Below are 17,077 nucleotides of genomic sequence, written 5' to 3'. Positions count from 1 at the left end.
AGCACATTCTTTGGGGGGTGTGAAATGGGAGTTTAGTGAGGTTAATTTCTCTCTCCCCTCCTCTCCTTAGGCTAATGATCGAAGAAAGCATTTGCAGACCCGGGACTCCTCATAACTCATCCCTGCCTCCTGTTTCTCCTGAGTTGGGGTTCATAAATCTCTCTTTGTGACGACATAATCAGTTGCTTAGGAGTATGTGCAGTGTTGCCAGCTAAGGATTACAGCTACAGGCAGCTGGTGAACTTGGATGGATTCAGGGAGTCAAAAACCCTTCTTTTGTCAAGGAACCTTGACTAGGGAATCCTGGACTAGGGTGAGCTGCAGAAGTAAGAACCTGGAGACATAAAGGTAACTTTCCCACTGGGCCATGGGAATTCTGACTTGGGACATTTACTGACAAAAATCAAAGGACTGTTGTAAAATCTCATTCAAAGCAAAGGTGTCTTAAGAGAAAACTCAGAAAACTAGCGAAGTTAAACTGCACAGACTGATATCAGAAGTTTGGGGTTCAGGTTTTACCATGAATAATTCCTGTCTCTAAAACTTGGGCTCTTTATTTAATCTAAGCCTAGGTTTCTTCATTTGCAAAATGGAGGGGGGTTGGTCTAGATAACCACTAAATCTTTCCAACTTTAGATATATGATCCTAGGATAATAAAAACAGATCCTAGATTAGATGGCATGCTTTCTTTCTTTAAATAAATAGAATAAATACATTAAACTTTTATCTATATTTCAAGAGAAAGAACAAATTGGACCATCTTTTGTCTCAATTCTTGCCTTATCCTCAGTTATCAAATGTGCATTGCGTCAGACAAACTGAGATCTGGAACAACCTTGATTTAGAAAGGTCAAGGTCATCCACTGGATTCTGGGTCATTGTCAATCATTCTAAGTTTTATCTTGATCCTAAACTTTAATGACTCTGGAGGAGAGAGTGAGGTTGATGACTTTGTGCAATTCTACCTCACTTAAATCCAGTTAATATGGAAGTCAAAATTTCACCCAATGAGGCATTGGTCCTCTTCAAAAACAAAGGACCAAGAAGAAGAATTACAAGAGAAAAATATACTATAACCTATTAGAAATCTTTAGAGATCATCTAACCCAACTCAATTGGTCAAGTGGAGAAACTAAGGACAAAGACGTTAAGAGAACTGCTCAAACTCATATAGCTGTAAACACATACACACATACACAGAACACACACACACACACACACACACACACACTCACCATCTTAGTACACAAAGAAGTTTGGTATTATGAAACAACAATAGCAAAATTACTAATTCATATTCTGACAATAAGACAAACATCAGGAATATAGTTTGCTTTTCAAATCTCAAATCTCAAAGAAACAAAGATGACAATAGCTATGGCCAATCTGTATTTTTACATCTAGGAAGTCACATGTATGGGTGTATTACCCTACCAATTTTTTAAACATTTGAAACCAAAATTCCTTCAATTTTACAAATTCTAAAAACTGTTTACTTATGTATGATTTTTATTATTTGTAAATGAGTTATCCTTCAACACCAGCATGCCAAGTATTTGTCATTAGTTCGCTGTGGGATTCACCTATAAAGATTCTTCACACCAAATGTTCATTTTATCCTTTACTTTCAAAAGTTTTCATGTGTCACACTTTCACTTTAAAATTTGAGAAGTTTGTTTTTAATTTTACTGTGCTCTATTTGTAAATGCCTTTTTCATTTTTGCCAAAACTATAGAATGCTTAAAAAAATTGGCAGGATAACACACCACACATGTGATTCACTAGAAGCAAAAATACAGATTGGCTTTGGTATTGTCATCTTTTGTGTTTCTTTGAAATTTGTTATTTGGAAAGCAAACCCTGTTCCTTGATGCTTGTCTTATTGTCAGAATCTTAATAATATTTTTCTTTTTTTTCTTAATACCATACTTCTTAGTTTTATACACATATGCAATTAAAATTGATAAATGTGTATAATAAAATAGATATGTAATTAATACAATATGTGTACCTGTGCACATATATATATATATGTATCTAGTGAGATTAAGAATAGAAGTGGATGCCATTTATCTTGTATGAATAACCAATTATCTGCTGATTGTATATAATATATTATAGGGCAAGTTTAGTTATTTATTCTAGGCCAAGAAGACAGCAATGTTTTGGTCATATGACGTACTTTTGCCAGGATCCAGTGATTTTCCCTCCTCACTAAATGCCCATATTGAGTCTGACCCAGAGACAATAAAGTGGGCAGGTTTCCTGGGTGACCTTAGGGGTAAACCCTTTGAATTCCTTAAGATGGAATGCCACTCAGAAAATATTAGCATTAGGTGTACCTGACAGAACAATTCCATGAGATATAGGACAATCCTATTGAAGAGAATGATATCACTGCTGTTAAAAAGGAAAATAGACATAGACCTTGTGTTTTTATATGGAAAATGAAAATGAAATCTGGAAGCAGCTTAAAATGAAGGAGATGTCTGACTATATGTCCTTTTTAGACTTAACATTCAATGATTTTATGCATCTAGATCCTTGGGATCTCCAATCTGATATAGTTACTCTTGCTACCCTGAGGTACCACTCCTTTGGAACCTCAAATGGGTACAAATGCTCTCCTACATGTTGCTTGCCAACCCCCTCAGTCGCTGCTTTCATTGGATTGAACAATGTTCTATAGGGTAGAGAGAATTCTACCAACCCTTCGTCACATCAGGTATGTTTGGTTTCCTCTGAGTCAACCAAATCCTGATGATAGCCTCCTGTATTCTTTTAATGGGATCCGTCTCAGTCTAACTATGTAAAAAGCATGTTATACTTGACCCTGGTCATATTCCTCAATTTTTCCCACTCTGCCTTGGGTCTAATTCACATTGCCGCGGTCTGTATTTCACAATGCAGCTGTGACTATATGTGTCTAACTGAATTTTTTTTTTGAAAGACAATACAAAAAATGTGACTGAGGAGAAGCAACACAGAATATAACCAATAATATTGGCACCACCACCAACTGGTCATATACATTAATTTGACTGACTGTAGCAAATAATTAATCCCAGATTGGCTCACCTCTGCCACCCCAAATTCATCTGGGTTCCTTTGCCCGGGTGGCAGTTGGTTTGTGCTCAGAGGAAAAAACCTAATTTTAATTGTGGCCTAAGTCAAATATAATTAGGAAGGTAAATCAGCAGCTTCTGTGAAGAAAACATCCCCAAGCTAATTATCAGTGATTTGGGGTTGAGGAGTGGGAGAGCAGCCATTATCTGCTGTTTCGGGTGTCTGGATTAACATAGGTAACTGAGAATTGACTGTAATTAATTTTATAAAACCTAAAGAAAGGCTTTAGATGTAGAATAAATCTTGGTTTAGTTTCTCTACAGCTGGCTGCTCCACCATTCTTTTCCCTCAGATGTAAACATTTGGGGTGAAAATCTTCTCAGAATGAAATGAAAAGCTTCCTACTATCTAGTGCATCTGAAAGCACAATGAACTCCATCAGGAACTGATGAATCCCCTTTTATTAGAAGGTTTCAAACCGAGACCAAGCAACCAATTGTCAATTATGAAGCAGAGATGATTGGTGGCCAAGCAAAGGAGTTAGGCTAGATAGTCCCTCAAGTCTTTAACAACTCTAAATCTGAGTGAATCTATTTACACAAGGAAGAGAGGAAAGTGCTTACATTTTACAAAGTTTATCTTATTGGATCCTCACGCTAATTCTGGGAGGTGGATGCTATTATGATTCTCAATGTATAGTTGAAGAAACTGAGGTGAAATGATTCTCCCAGAGTCATGCAACTTGTAAATATATGAGGTCAGATGTGAACTCCAGTCTTCTGGATTCCAGGGATCTACCTACTGTACCACCTGGCTAAATTATAACATGAACTTTACATTATGATTTGATTTTGACATTGGTTTACTAAACAAGAGTGGGGAAAACTTTACCTTAGGGTATACCTAGAATAATCCTTTCATTTTTATAGATGAAGAAATTGAATCACAGGTAGGTTGATTGACTTGCTCAACTCAAGAGTACCTGGCTAGTCAATGGTAAGAGCCAGGATTAAAGCCTGTGACTTTCAAATCCAAAGCTCTTTTCAATACACCAAAGTCTACCAGTAGAGAATAATATACAAAGGATATTTTCCAGTTTACCTACCCATTTGTCCATCATATGGGTTGTATCCTGGTAGCTATGCGGTTAGAAATGAGCAAAGGAAAACTAAGAGTCCAGCACACCCTTTGCAAGTTAGGAATCCCTGTGCAAATAGAGGAGTGAGGTAGAAGAGGTGGAAAAGATACTGGGTGCCAAAGGCAATAAGAAATTCATTACTGTATTTCTTCTTACCACATAGCATCTGAGCAAACAAGCAATAGATAGGAAAGTAGGTGCCTGGCACAAGGTCTGAGGGAGATTCAGTCACTGATAGAAAGCAGGCTGGCTATGCCATCCCTCACTTCTGGTTTTGCCTTCAATAATGGATAGTGATTATTTTTATATGAAGAAAGAGAAATTAAAAAGATGACTCAATAGCTACATTGAAATATTTCTATAGTTTTTATGAGAAAATGTGTTGACTCTTTCTTCTTGAAATCTCCTGGGGATATGAGGCAATAAACTTAAATTCAAGCCAGAAAAATTTAGATCAGACACAAGAAAGAACTTGCAGAAGTTGTTAAATATTGCAACATGTATACCCTTACTCCAGAATAAATTATTGTCTCCTTAGTGTTCTTTCATTAAATTAATTCATTCTTCACCTCCTTATTTGCCTGCCTTTCTGCACCAATTGGGTTGACAGGGAGAGAGGAATGGGGAGAATAGTGCCCCCAACTTTTTTTGGGGGGGTGACATTAATTTTAATCGTGTGCTGACCATTCTAGAACACTCTTTCCATCTTTTCCTATATTCCCCCCCTCATCATTTTGGATCTAATATAGGTCACTGTTAAGAGGGACCAATACTGTTTCTACCCCTACACTACCCTTTACACACATATATTTCAAGCCATACTTGTCTCAGAAGCATTTAATCCATGGAATCATAGACAACCTGGAAAACTTAGCAACTTAATTAAACCCCCTCATTTGACAGAGGAAGAAACTGAGTCCTAGAGAAGTTGTCCAGCTAGTTAAGTCAGAAATAGAATCCACATGTATATATGTATAGATACATAGATGAAATATATACATGTAACACATGCATACACATTACATATGTAAAATACCTATATAGGCATGCATATACTCAAATATATATATTCTATAAATGTATATAGATAATATGGAATATAAATAGAATATGTACATATATGATGTGTATATAGATACACTATATATGTATACTCTTTATATTATATATAATGATATATGTACATTTATACATACATACATATATGTGTATGTATGGATAGATTGATATATTGATAGATAGATGATAGATAGATAGATAGATAGATAGATAGATAGATAGATAGATAGATAGATAGAAACAGTGCTCTGTGTGTCCAAGACTCAGAAGATTCTGGATTGGGCTAATCTATTATCTGGCTAGGCACTGATCTTCAAAAGAAAGAGGGCCTCCAATCTCAGTTTCATTTTTGACAGCAGGTCTCTGGACCGAGTTAGATATGGTTTGCCAGGAAGCAGGGGTTCTATATCAGGTGGCAAGGGGGGGATTATTTCTTAGCCCTTTTCTATCCATACTCCAAACTTAACTCATCTCCTCTCTTGACTTTATGTAAACTCTCCTAACCTCATGACTCAACTTCACCTAAAAATGTCATTAAAAAAAGTTTGATGATGATAATCAGACAAATATATACAATTGTATTGTCTAGATGTAACTGAAAGTGGCTTACTTTGGGATGGAGCCTATGAATGGAATTAAATTTCCTCAATGAGTGGACTGTATAAACTCAGACAAAAATATATTGGTGAAGGAATATTAAGCAAGTGTCAGAGTCTTACGTATTTTGGATAGAAGGGTTTATGGTGGAAATTCCTGACCAGGTCATTGCTGTCAGAAATTATGCAAGGAGTTTAGAAATGATAATTAATATAGATTTATGTAGGAAAACAGTATAAGTACTGAAACATAGCACTAAAGTCTATAAACTTTAGCACCTACTGAAGATCTAGGAAGGTATGACTGGAATGACAGATGACAAATCACCATGCTCCAAATAAAGCCTTCAAAATGTAAAATATCCTGGAGAGTTCATCCAAGAAACTGAACTGAAACAAGGCCATTGTCACAGATTGAACAACTACCCATAATTACCTGTATATAACATTGATGCATTAAAACTAAAGAATAACATCCATATCAAATACTCATAACCTCCAAACTATGTGGAACAAGGATTTTTTATGCTACAGAGATCCAAAAGAGGGATCACAATTATGTGAGAATTGGATGTGAAGCCTCATTCAGTCATCTCTGTTGAACTCTAGTCTAGACTCTTGCATCAGAAAGAGTCCCAGGTAACCATTCATCCTGGTAAATCACTTCAGTTCTGGAATCCCTACCTCAGAAAAGCCCTTGTGGTTTCTCCCTCTGATTGAATGTCTTCTAGTACTTCCATTTCAGGAGGATTCCCAGGCTATCCATCTCTTCATTTCTCATTAGACTGTGAATAACTCCTTCAGCATGGTCTCCCATTCCTGCCCTTTTTTAGCTTTTTTTTTTAATATGTTATCTCTCTTGTAATGTAAGCCCCTTAAGGACAGGGACTGTCTTTCCTTTTCCTTGTAGTTGTATTCCCAGAGCCTGGCAAATAAGTATTTAATAAATTCTTCTTTAAGGCTGACAAAGTGAATGCTTTACAATGAGTCTACACAGAAAAATCCCAATACATGTAATTTAACTTCAAAAAGGAGATAGTTAATGGACCTGTTCAATAGCTCATAGAACATTAAATGGAAAAGAATTATAGCAAGACAGTCATTGATTTCCCACCATTTTTCTTAGATCCTTATCCAGTTCAAGATGAGGAGGTGAGAAAAACAATGAAGTCTAACTTATCCTCCATACGTAAGAAAAAAAACCCATTGGATAGGGTTTTTGAATGGAGCACAGTTATTCACTTAAACCCCAAACAATTGGTTGAGACTGTGTGAAGCATAAAAGGGAAAAAGGAAGCAGAAGCAGTGGACAATACTAGAGAGGCATAGACATTAAGAATTCCCCTAGCCCAAGAAATTCACATCTCTTGGAATGACACAACTGTATTATCCTTTCCTTATGTGCAGGAGGACTTGGTTAGCTTTAGTCAGCTCCCTAGCTCTGTTTCTCTCCTTTGTGCAACTCCTGAAGGACCAAGGCTGACTCTCTTGCCAACACAAAAAGATTACATTCCTCTAAGATCCAACCTGCCTTGGTTCTTCACTGGCTTCCCCGTGAGGGGTGCAGGGTTCTCTCTTGATCAAGTAGATCCACTGTAAAACCATAGCTAATGAGAGATGAAGAAGGAGAACTCCTCTCCCTCCTTTCCTTAAGAGGCAAGGAATTATTTTCCTCAAAGGATGGGTTCTTTTCCCATAGCATACCCTCTCTTTTTTTTTTTTTGTTTTCACTAGTCACATTCTACATAACCACCTGATATTCTCTTCTTAGAGTCTTTTATTACACATGCCAATCCTTTGGACAAAACCAGCAACAGTCCCCAAAACTAAATAGTATTATCCCCATTTTAAATAAGTGTTTAATTGGTAGACTGTATGGAAGGAAAATTTGGAGGGGATGTTTACCATATCCATTCCCCCACATACATGCCACAAGGACAAGGATCAGCAACTTAATACCATTTTTGAAGGCCATAAGGAAGGAATCCCAGACAAGTAAAATAACTTGATTTTATTATATACTTAAAAAGAAAAGCAAGCTCGACACAAAATTCACATTTTCAAATGCAGTTCTCTTGGTTCTACTGCAGATATGTGATTACTCATTTTATTTGATGTTTATTAAGTTCAGAATTCTTTTAATGGAAAATGAACATAGATGCTCTTTCCAGAAAGGCTACAAGCCCTGTCCAAATGGGGAAATGATCTACAAATGTAAACTAGTTGGAGAACCAGAGAGCCACACATCTTACAATTTTTTATAAATTACTAATACGTGATACAAAGTCTAGAGCCTGCATAAGTCTTAAGGGGATACAGAGCAAATGAGAGAATCAGGATTAAGTGAATGAATCTAGGAAGACTTCAGTGAACCAGGTAAGTTCTAAATTGTTTTTTTTAAAAATAGGTGGAGAAATATAAATCTGGTCCTTTCCCCCCATCAGTACCCACCAAACACATGTTTTATAAAGGGACTGGAAATACAAGGAGAGACTGGGGATTGCCTATCAAAGGAGAATAGTTGTGCCAAATTTACTTGGGGGTCTAATACAGTTCCTGGAAGCTATTTGCTGAATCGTTACTAGGAGACAGCATGAGTTTTTTCTTCTCCTTTCCCATTTTGGCTACCTTTCAACTATTATCAACATGTTATATTAACACTAATAAAATCTTTGGACAGAGGAATTTATATGACATAATATTACATGATAAAATATATGATATATAATAAATTATAGCATCCAATATAAATAATATAATGTACTATGAGTACTAACAGATCTGCCTGATACAGCTACAAACCCCCACTAAAGAAGGAAAAAAGAAAGGTTAGACTCTAGACTGTCATCATATACTGGTATTTCAATTAAAAACATTTAGGAAAGAAAATAAAAAATAAATAAAAATGTTTAGGATGTGTGAATCTGTATAATTCTCAAATCACTCTACATTTGTATGTATAATATATATTTATATGCACATACGCACATGATTTTCCCAAAAAGATATATAGAGCTTATTTTATATTTCTAAATCTATCACTTAATCTTATGTACTCAATCCTAGAGAGAAGAAAGTAAACCACAGAAATAAAATGATTGAAAAAGTTGAACTTTACAAGGAAAGCATGTGACCTATATTTCTGGCCAAGGAATTTTACTGATAGACATGCATTATAATGGGAGTGATAGGTAAATACAAATTTGCATTCATTGGATGAAGTTAGCTGGAGCTCCTTATATTCAATATTTTCATTATTTCTTTACTTCTCACATTCCAGTCTTTCCCATCTGCTGGCTGTCCCCATACCCAACATTCCATCCCATTTCTATGCTGTTCTCCCTCACCTTTACCCCTTAGAACCTTCAACTTCCTTCAAAAAGCAGCTCAAGTACCACTTCCTACATGAAAACTTCCTAATTGTTAGATCTCCTTTTTGTCCCTTAAATAAGTCTGAAGTAACTTTGTAAATTCTTCACATTCATTTATCTATCTAATCTGCCCTTCCCTATCACCCACTCATACTCAATAGAACAAAAAAAAAAAAAATATATATATATATATACATATATATGATTTTGTCTCATTTCCCCAACCCTTGGCACAATTCTTCATATTATTATGCAAATTGTTGAATTGAATGAATTCTACCACCTTCTGACCTACTGCCCTTATTCTAGGATACTACTCACTTTAATATTTATCTGACAAGAAAAGTAAATATTTCTTTAATAATCTTAGTGTATGACATGTTAGCACCAAATATTGTAATAAGCTGGGAGAGGAGGGGTGGGACCTCAAATATGAGGAAGAATTCTAATTGAATAGTTCTTCACAAGACTGTATATGAATTTATCATATTTGACCTGGTTTATGGGAGGACATGGACCCATCTTGCCCAAGATGGACTGTGATAGTGGGAGTCTCAACTCTGATGAGCTCATAGCTCCGCTGGAGCACTGGAGTGAATTGTACATGAAATGAAAAAGTATATATGGACAAGGGTTAGCATGCAGGAAGGGTTTAATGAGAACACATTTATGTTTGGACTACAAAGACATGGTCAACTTATAACATACAGCTTGTCAGCAACTGCAAAACATACGGGTAGTTGACTGAATTTCCATAATAACGAAAGAGGGTTGTCAGAGACAAGCCCTACCCAAGTAATCTTCAGCCAACAGGAGAAGAAAAATATTTTAATATCATCCTAAGACGAAAAATGAGCTACCAAAGGCAGTTTGGAGAACACTTGGGGTAAAATGCCATGAATATGAAAATGAGTCAGTGAAGCTATAAATATCATGTTCTTACCCTATATACATAATGAGATAATACGTTTCAAAGATGGGTTACTGTGTATACACTTCAATCGATTAAAAAGCATTTATTAACTCTGCACCTTGCACTGTGGTAGGTGATAAGGATATAAAAGCAAAAAATAAGACCCTTCTAATGTGTCAAAGGAGGCAATCTGAACATAAAGGAAAATATGTAAAATAATTCCAAAACAATTTTATTTTTATTTTATTTATGAGGGGAGGAAACTAACAGGTGGGAGGAGGGTCAGGGAAGACTTCACTTAAAAGATGGCTTTTGACAGAAGTTCTAAATTCAAAATATACAGTTGTTATACTTATGACAATCTAGTATGGTGGAGTAGTGGATAGACATTAGAATCAGGAAGACTCCTATTCCTGATTTCAAATGAAACCTCATTCACTTCCTAGCTGGGTGACCCTGGGCAAGAACCTTCATTCTATTTGTCTCAGTTTCTTCATCTTTAAAATGAGCTGGAAAAGGAGATGGCAAGTATCTTTGCCAAGAAAACCCCAAATTGGATCAGAAAGAGTCAAACATGTCATGACTGAAAAACGACTAAAGAACAACATGATGGAAGTCACAGAGAATTTGAATACAAGATGTTTGAGTTCTAATCCTGACTTCATTAATGATCTCTATAACCTAGGAAAATTCAGAGTCTTAGCTTCTTCTATAAATTAGAGAATCAGGCTTAATTAGGATTCTTACATCGGGATGCATAAGCTTGTTTTTCTTAAAAATATAACTATTTCAAAGTAATTTGTTTCCTTTGTAATTCCATATATTTTAAACATCTAAAACATTATTAAAGACAAGGGGGTCCATAGGCATCACTAGACTGCCAAAGGGTTCTTTTTTTAAAAAAAAATGTTTAAGAACTTCATAACCAGATAATCACTAATGTTCCCTTCAACTCTGAAATTTTCTGATTCTTTTGTTAATTTTGGACTAATTCATTATATATAAGTTCTTCTGAATTTTTCTGAGTCTTTAAAAAAAAAACAATTGTAAGGAAATCCAAAATATTCTATTCTATTCTCCTATGTCCCCATGGAAGTATCGAAGGGCATACTGGAAGGCATTGAAATACTTGTTCTTCAGAAAGAGCAGAAGAGAAAGCAGTCTTAGACCTTAGACATCCCTAGACTGAGAAAAGATCCCCTAAATTTTACTTGGATTGCTGCCCAAGGTCCAGATAAAGTTTACATACGTCCATCAGCTGCTTCTAGGGCCCTTTCAAAAGTGACAGCAGGGAGAAAAACAGGAATATCTTGTCATAGAAACTATATCCCAGAATAAAACCAATTTTAAGCCTGTGAAAGTTCAAAGAGTTTCTAAGGACTGGGACTATGCCTGTGAACCTTGATCCTTAGTTGCCTTAGGAAGTCCCAAATGTACTTAGGAAACTAAGGGCAGATTGACAGGCTATTTGAGGGGAAAAAAAAAAGCCTGAGAGATGCTCCACTATGATATTGCTTAGTATTTTAAAATGCTTCTTTCCCAGTAGTACATGAGAAGCAATGTTGGTTGGATAGGGAGACGAGAGAGGGACAAAAAGCTTTTCTTGCATAAGATGTGGATAAAAGGTAGAGTTATGACAGTGTAATCCAATCAAGCCAACATTACAACATGGTACAGATAAGTCTATTAATCACAGACATGAATTTAACTTCACCTAGCTAAAGGGCATGCCTACTAATACCTCTTGACAAAAGAAATATAAAGGGTGGCATTGTATCTGTGGTAGACACTTTAATCAAAGTTAAGTCCCTTCTATGGAAATCAATAACTTTAACTTTTAGCATTTAGTAGAAATTCAGCCTTTGGAGTTTACTTTTGCAGGAGTGAGCTGTTATTATTTTTAAAAGGAAGACGAGGAGGGAAGGACTTTTTTTAAAAAAATATTTTGTTGACCAGAACTTTACCTGTGACTTTGGTTTTTTGTTTTTTGCTTTTTTTTTTTTTGATTCCTCACTTGTAAGTCATAGCCCCTTGCTTTGGACTTGGAAGTAAACATTTGTTTTGTATGTGTGTGTTTGTCTTAGCAAGCTAAAAGAGACTCTAGAGAGGTATGTTGAACCTATGACCCATGGGCTGCATATGTCCCTCAGAGTCCGTTCATGTGACATTATTACATTTTATTATTGTACTCATTGTTAATATGGGTAACGTTGTTATCATAAATAATATTAAATTCTATATGTGGCCCTTTCCAAGTTTTTGTTAAATAATGTGACCCAGGAAAGTTCAAAGTTTGAACATCTGTGCTCTAGAGGTGAATTTAGGATTCTGAAAAAATTTAGACTCTTAGCAGGATTTGAACTTTGGTCTTCAGAACTCTCAATCTACCTCTCTATTTGAGGTCAAATTAGGAATTATTAGAATGTGACTTTAATATTTGGGCCTCAATTACTCTTTTCTGGTTTCTGTGCTCAGAAGGACTGAATCAGGAAGGAATATTATTCAATGAAGAAAATTCCAGAATTCAGAGATTGTACCTGGATGTGGGAAATTTGAAAGAAAATGGAAGTAAGCAGTTGGGGATCATATGGAAAGGAGTATTATGGGGGGAATTTCCAATATTCCTAGCACAGAATCAAACTAGAGTTATTGTGGGTCATTGTCTATTGAGCAAAAGATGTATACAGTATATAATAGTCTATGATTAGAGAACAACAAATAATCTCAGCTGTGGGTAGAAAGGAAAGACAGCTAGGAGTTCAGTAGCTCTTTCAAAGTAGTGGGTGTCCCTTATTAGTATTATTATTCATTTGAGAAAAAATTGGGAAATTTCAGAGTTGGAATAAAGGATTGAATGGATGAATAAACATATATTTATTAGGACACTATCTAGGGGTAGCTAGATGGTGCAGTGGATACAGCACCCACCCTGGAGTCAGGAGGACCTGAGTTCAAGTTTGACCTCAGAGGCTTAATAATTACCTAGCTGTGTGGCCTTGGGCAAGCCACTTAACTCATTTGCCTTGCAAAATCCTAAAGGAAAAAAAAAAGACACTATCTAGTATGAAGCACTCTGCTAAGCCCCGGTTAATCAAATGGAAAAGTGAAAGTCTTAATCACAAGAAGGTTCTATTTTCATAGGTGTAGACAGGATATTTAGCAGATCTCTGATCTAATCCATTCTCTGAGAGAGAGATCCCTGTTGCAACATGCTTAACAAATGGTCCTCCAGCTTCTGCTTTCTTGTTATTGAGTCATTTTAGTCATGCCCAACTCTCCGGAACCCCATTTGGGGTTTTCTCTGCAAGGATACTGAAGTGGTTTGCCATTTCCTTCTCATTTTAGAGATACTGAGGCAAACAGGGTTGAGAGACAAAACCTCTAAAGAGGTCTACCTTGTCATATCTCAACACAATCTATTTTCCTTTTGAACACTATCAATTGTGCTCACCTCTGGAGTCAAATAGAACACATCCGATCCTTTTTCTCTTTCAAAGTTTTAGAGATAGCTACCCTATCCCCTTGCCCGCCCACCCTCACTCACCAAATTTTATTTTCTCTATATTAAACATTCCCTCTTCAACCAATCAAGCAAACAAAGCTGGATAATCTTTTAAATCAGGACCACAGAATCATCTCAGGAGTCAGGGGATAAAAACAGCATAATCAAGGCTAATCTTTGATTCATCGGGATTCTTTGAAAATAAGTGAGGAAGAAATCATCACCAAAAGATAGGGCATGATGTGGTCTGGGGCAGCTTGCAGATGAGAGGACAGTGCCCAGATCCCTAACGATTTAGGGCACATATTCTATTTTAAATAGACTGACCATTATTAAATGGTGTCTGACTGCCCTGATCACTACTCTTCTCCACCCTTGGCCCACTATAGAATAAATGACTATGCTCTGCCCCGAGGCCAGCCTTGGTGAGGCTCTTCATCACCAAACAAAAACAAATGTTTTTCTTCCCTCCTCAGCCCAAGTTCATTCAAAAATATAGGGAAACTGGTCAGGGGCTATTTATAGACAATCAGACTCCAATTGTTTGAGACAAAGCAGCCAGGCTCTGTGAGAAGATAACTATTTGGAAGTGCCTTCAGGAATCACAATACAAAGCCCTCTGATTGGTGGACACTGATTTCCTACCCTCTGTTAACAATCCCCAGTTCTGCCTTTGTTCCTTGTTTTCCCAGTTTTAATGTATTCCATTGCACAATAGTAAGGAGGTATCCAAGCTGTGCATTTCAGGGTCATTACTGCAATTCTTGGGAAGTTAAAACCCCCAGCCTTTGACCTTATGCTTTCTAATACCACCTAAGGTGTGACATAATTGCCCACAAATGCACGGTCTGTCATTTCTTATTGCTTAAATGAAGCCCACTTCCACAGCCAGCTAAGAAAAGAGGGGGGTAGATCTCCTGCTATTTGCATCAGCACTTATCCTTGGGAAATGCTGAATCTGGGTACTGAAAGAAAAAGTAAAAATGATGAATTTGTCACCTAATATGGACCACTGCTCTCACTAGACTGCAACTCTGTACATTAATGGAGATTAGGATATAACTTTTTTAATTTGGAGCTTCATTACACAGTATAAATAAAAATAGAGCCTCAACTATATCATCTTTAATTGCCTTTAGACAGAGTGCTGATTGTCTTCCAAATTTGAAACCATGTGTTACTGTGGAGCCAGAGGGTTTGTTCTCCACTTTGAAAGTGAAGTCACAAAAGATAAGTGGGTATCATTTAGGGAGGGCAGGAAGCTGGGTGGTTACAGTCCTTCCAGCTTCCACTTCACCTAAAGCCAATGGATGAAAGCTGTCTTGGCCAACAGAGGAGAGGTCTTCTTAGAACATAAAGCTTTACTTTTTTTTGGGGGGGGGGTGCTGGAGGAGAAGGAATAGGGAGTTAATGTAGCCACCAGTCTTAATGCAAGGATCCTTCTACCTCCAGCTTAGAGCTCCTGTTACCTAAGGATCCACAGAATCCATGGTGCTAACTCACAACCTGGCAGAGACCCAGAGAGAGATGCTGATAGTCAAAGCTGCAGCTGCTGAATCTTTTAGCATCCCTTGATACAACTGATTAAAGCAATTGATCAATACTAAACTTTGAGAGAGAGGAAAAAAAAACAAAAACTAGTGTGGGTATGTTACAGACGACATCCCATGAATAAATAACTCACATAATGGCAGTTGTCTTACTATAAAGCTCATCTATAATTTAGTAAGAATAATGTCCATTAAAAGAACACCTAGTCTGATCACTGCCAAAATAAAGAGTTAATTGGTTTCTATCTTCTGGGAAGTCTCTCAAAATAAGATAAGGAAGAGAAAGTAGATGCATACTGTATATAATGAATGTAAAGCAGCTCCCAGAAATATATACACATCTCTTTCTCTGTCTGGCTGCCATGACTCTTTCTTTCAATAGCATTTCAAATGACATCTTCTGTTCTAGGGCTCAGTAGAAGCCCTTAGAGAAATCTTTTCTTTTTCCACATTGGGATCAAATCAGTAACATAGAAAAAAAAAAAAAAATATATATATATATATATATATAAATTTGCCATGCTTTAAATAACTGGCTTTGCTAAGCACTAAGTAGAGAGAGTGTAAAGTTCTCTTGGGGTTGCAATGTTTTTGCAATATAAATGAAGCATTCTATTCATAAGACACTTCTTTTCATCCCTAGTGGTAGAGAATGGGTCTATGAAAGACCAGGGATCTGGACTGACTTAGACTTGTGTCAGTTGAACTGTTTGTTGGATCCTGGACTTTGTTGGAGAAGTGTCCAAGGACCAATTGGAGAAAAACTAAATCTAGGGTGGGAAACCAGGTATGAAGTCAGGAAAGGAAAAGATCTTCAGATTGAGAGCTGGAAAATCAACTCTCCTTATTTTATAGATAATGATAATAGATGATATCCAGAGACAAATGTCATACAGCTATTACACATCAGACCCTGGAACCCAAACCAAAAATCTCTCTTTTTTTCTCCCTGCTGACTGTGGAGTAGGGTGAAGTGTATCCTTCTAAATCAGACAGAGAAATAGAGACACAAACAAATTAAATATTTTGGCCAAAGTTGACATAAACAGGTGAACATCAGATTGACTCGTTAGCTTTGGCACTTTGTAGAGATGAGACAAGCAATAGAACATATTCTATTGGGACACTAATGATTTATAGTATCAAAATAATTTGACATCTTTGTTAGATTATCAAGAGGAATCAAACTTTCCCCTCACTGGGCAGTTTGCCAGCAGATTCCCCTGAATATTTTAAAGTTTGGAAATCATCCTGGAATAGTACCCCCTCCAAGGACTTCTTAGGGGCAAAAAGTGTCCTTCACATATTATTCACACTTACACTGATGCAGTAATTATCTTAAATAAACTCAAGTATTTTACTAATGTCCTCTAGAAATGCTGTAAGTACCATTTGCTAGTATTTATGACTGGTGATCAAACTGGAGTTAAGGCTATAAATCATTACTCTGAATATAATATTTTTGTTTCATGAAAGTCTGAGCCTTCAACCCCAAAGCAGCAAATCAATCCTCTCCTTATTGAACCTGTCACAGTCTCATCCTTGAGTAGGACCATGTTTATTGCCACTGTCAGCTGCATATTGGAAGATGGTGGGATGGAGAAGAGGAGAATATAAATATAAAGTGAAGAGAGGATGCTTTGAAGGGACAGTTGAACCGAGGAGGATAGTAACACAACGAGGAGGCTTTCACCTTGAGGTCACTGGCTTGATGGCCCATATCTTGACATAGGGATCGGGTTTCTCCATCACCAAGAATCTGGCAGTTAAATGTCACCCTTGTTGAGAGATGCAACAGAATAGGGAAAAGACTCAGTGGGAAGGGAATTGAACTTTCACCCTTTCAACTGACCCCTAAATCACTTTCAATTTCTCCTGGAC

The 17,077-nt window shown here is 36.7% G+C and overlaps 1 long non-coding RNA gene across 1 annotated transcript in view; it reads left to right on the top strand.

Moving 5' to 3' along the window:
• Window positions 1–237: 237 nt before the first annotated feature.
• Window positions 238–17,077, top strand: part of LOC141493710 (uncharacterized) — a 31,441-nt gene continuing 14,601 nt past the window's right edge. Inside the window, exon 1 of the long non-coding RNA XR_012470302.1 lies at window positions 238–348. This is a non-coding gene — a long non-coding RNA (uncharacterized LOC141493710). The remainder of the gene's footprint in view (window positions 349–17,077) is intronic.

The sequence above is a fragment of the Macrotis lagotis genome, chromosome 7 (genome assembly GCF_037893015.1).
Source record: "Macrotis lagotis isolate mMagLag1 chromosome 7, bilby.v1.9.chrom.fasta, whole genome shotgun sequence".
Classification (NCBI taxonomy): domain Eukaryota; kingdom Metazoa; phylum Chordata; class Mammalia; order Peramelemorphia; family Peramelidae; genus Macrotis; species Macrotis lagotis.
This window is presented reverse-complemented; position numbering and strand designations above follow the sequence as displayed.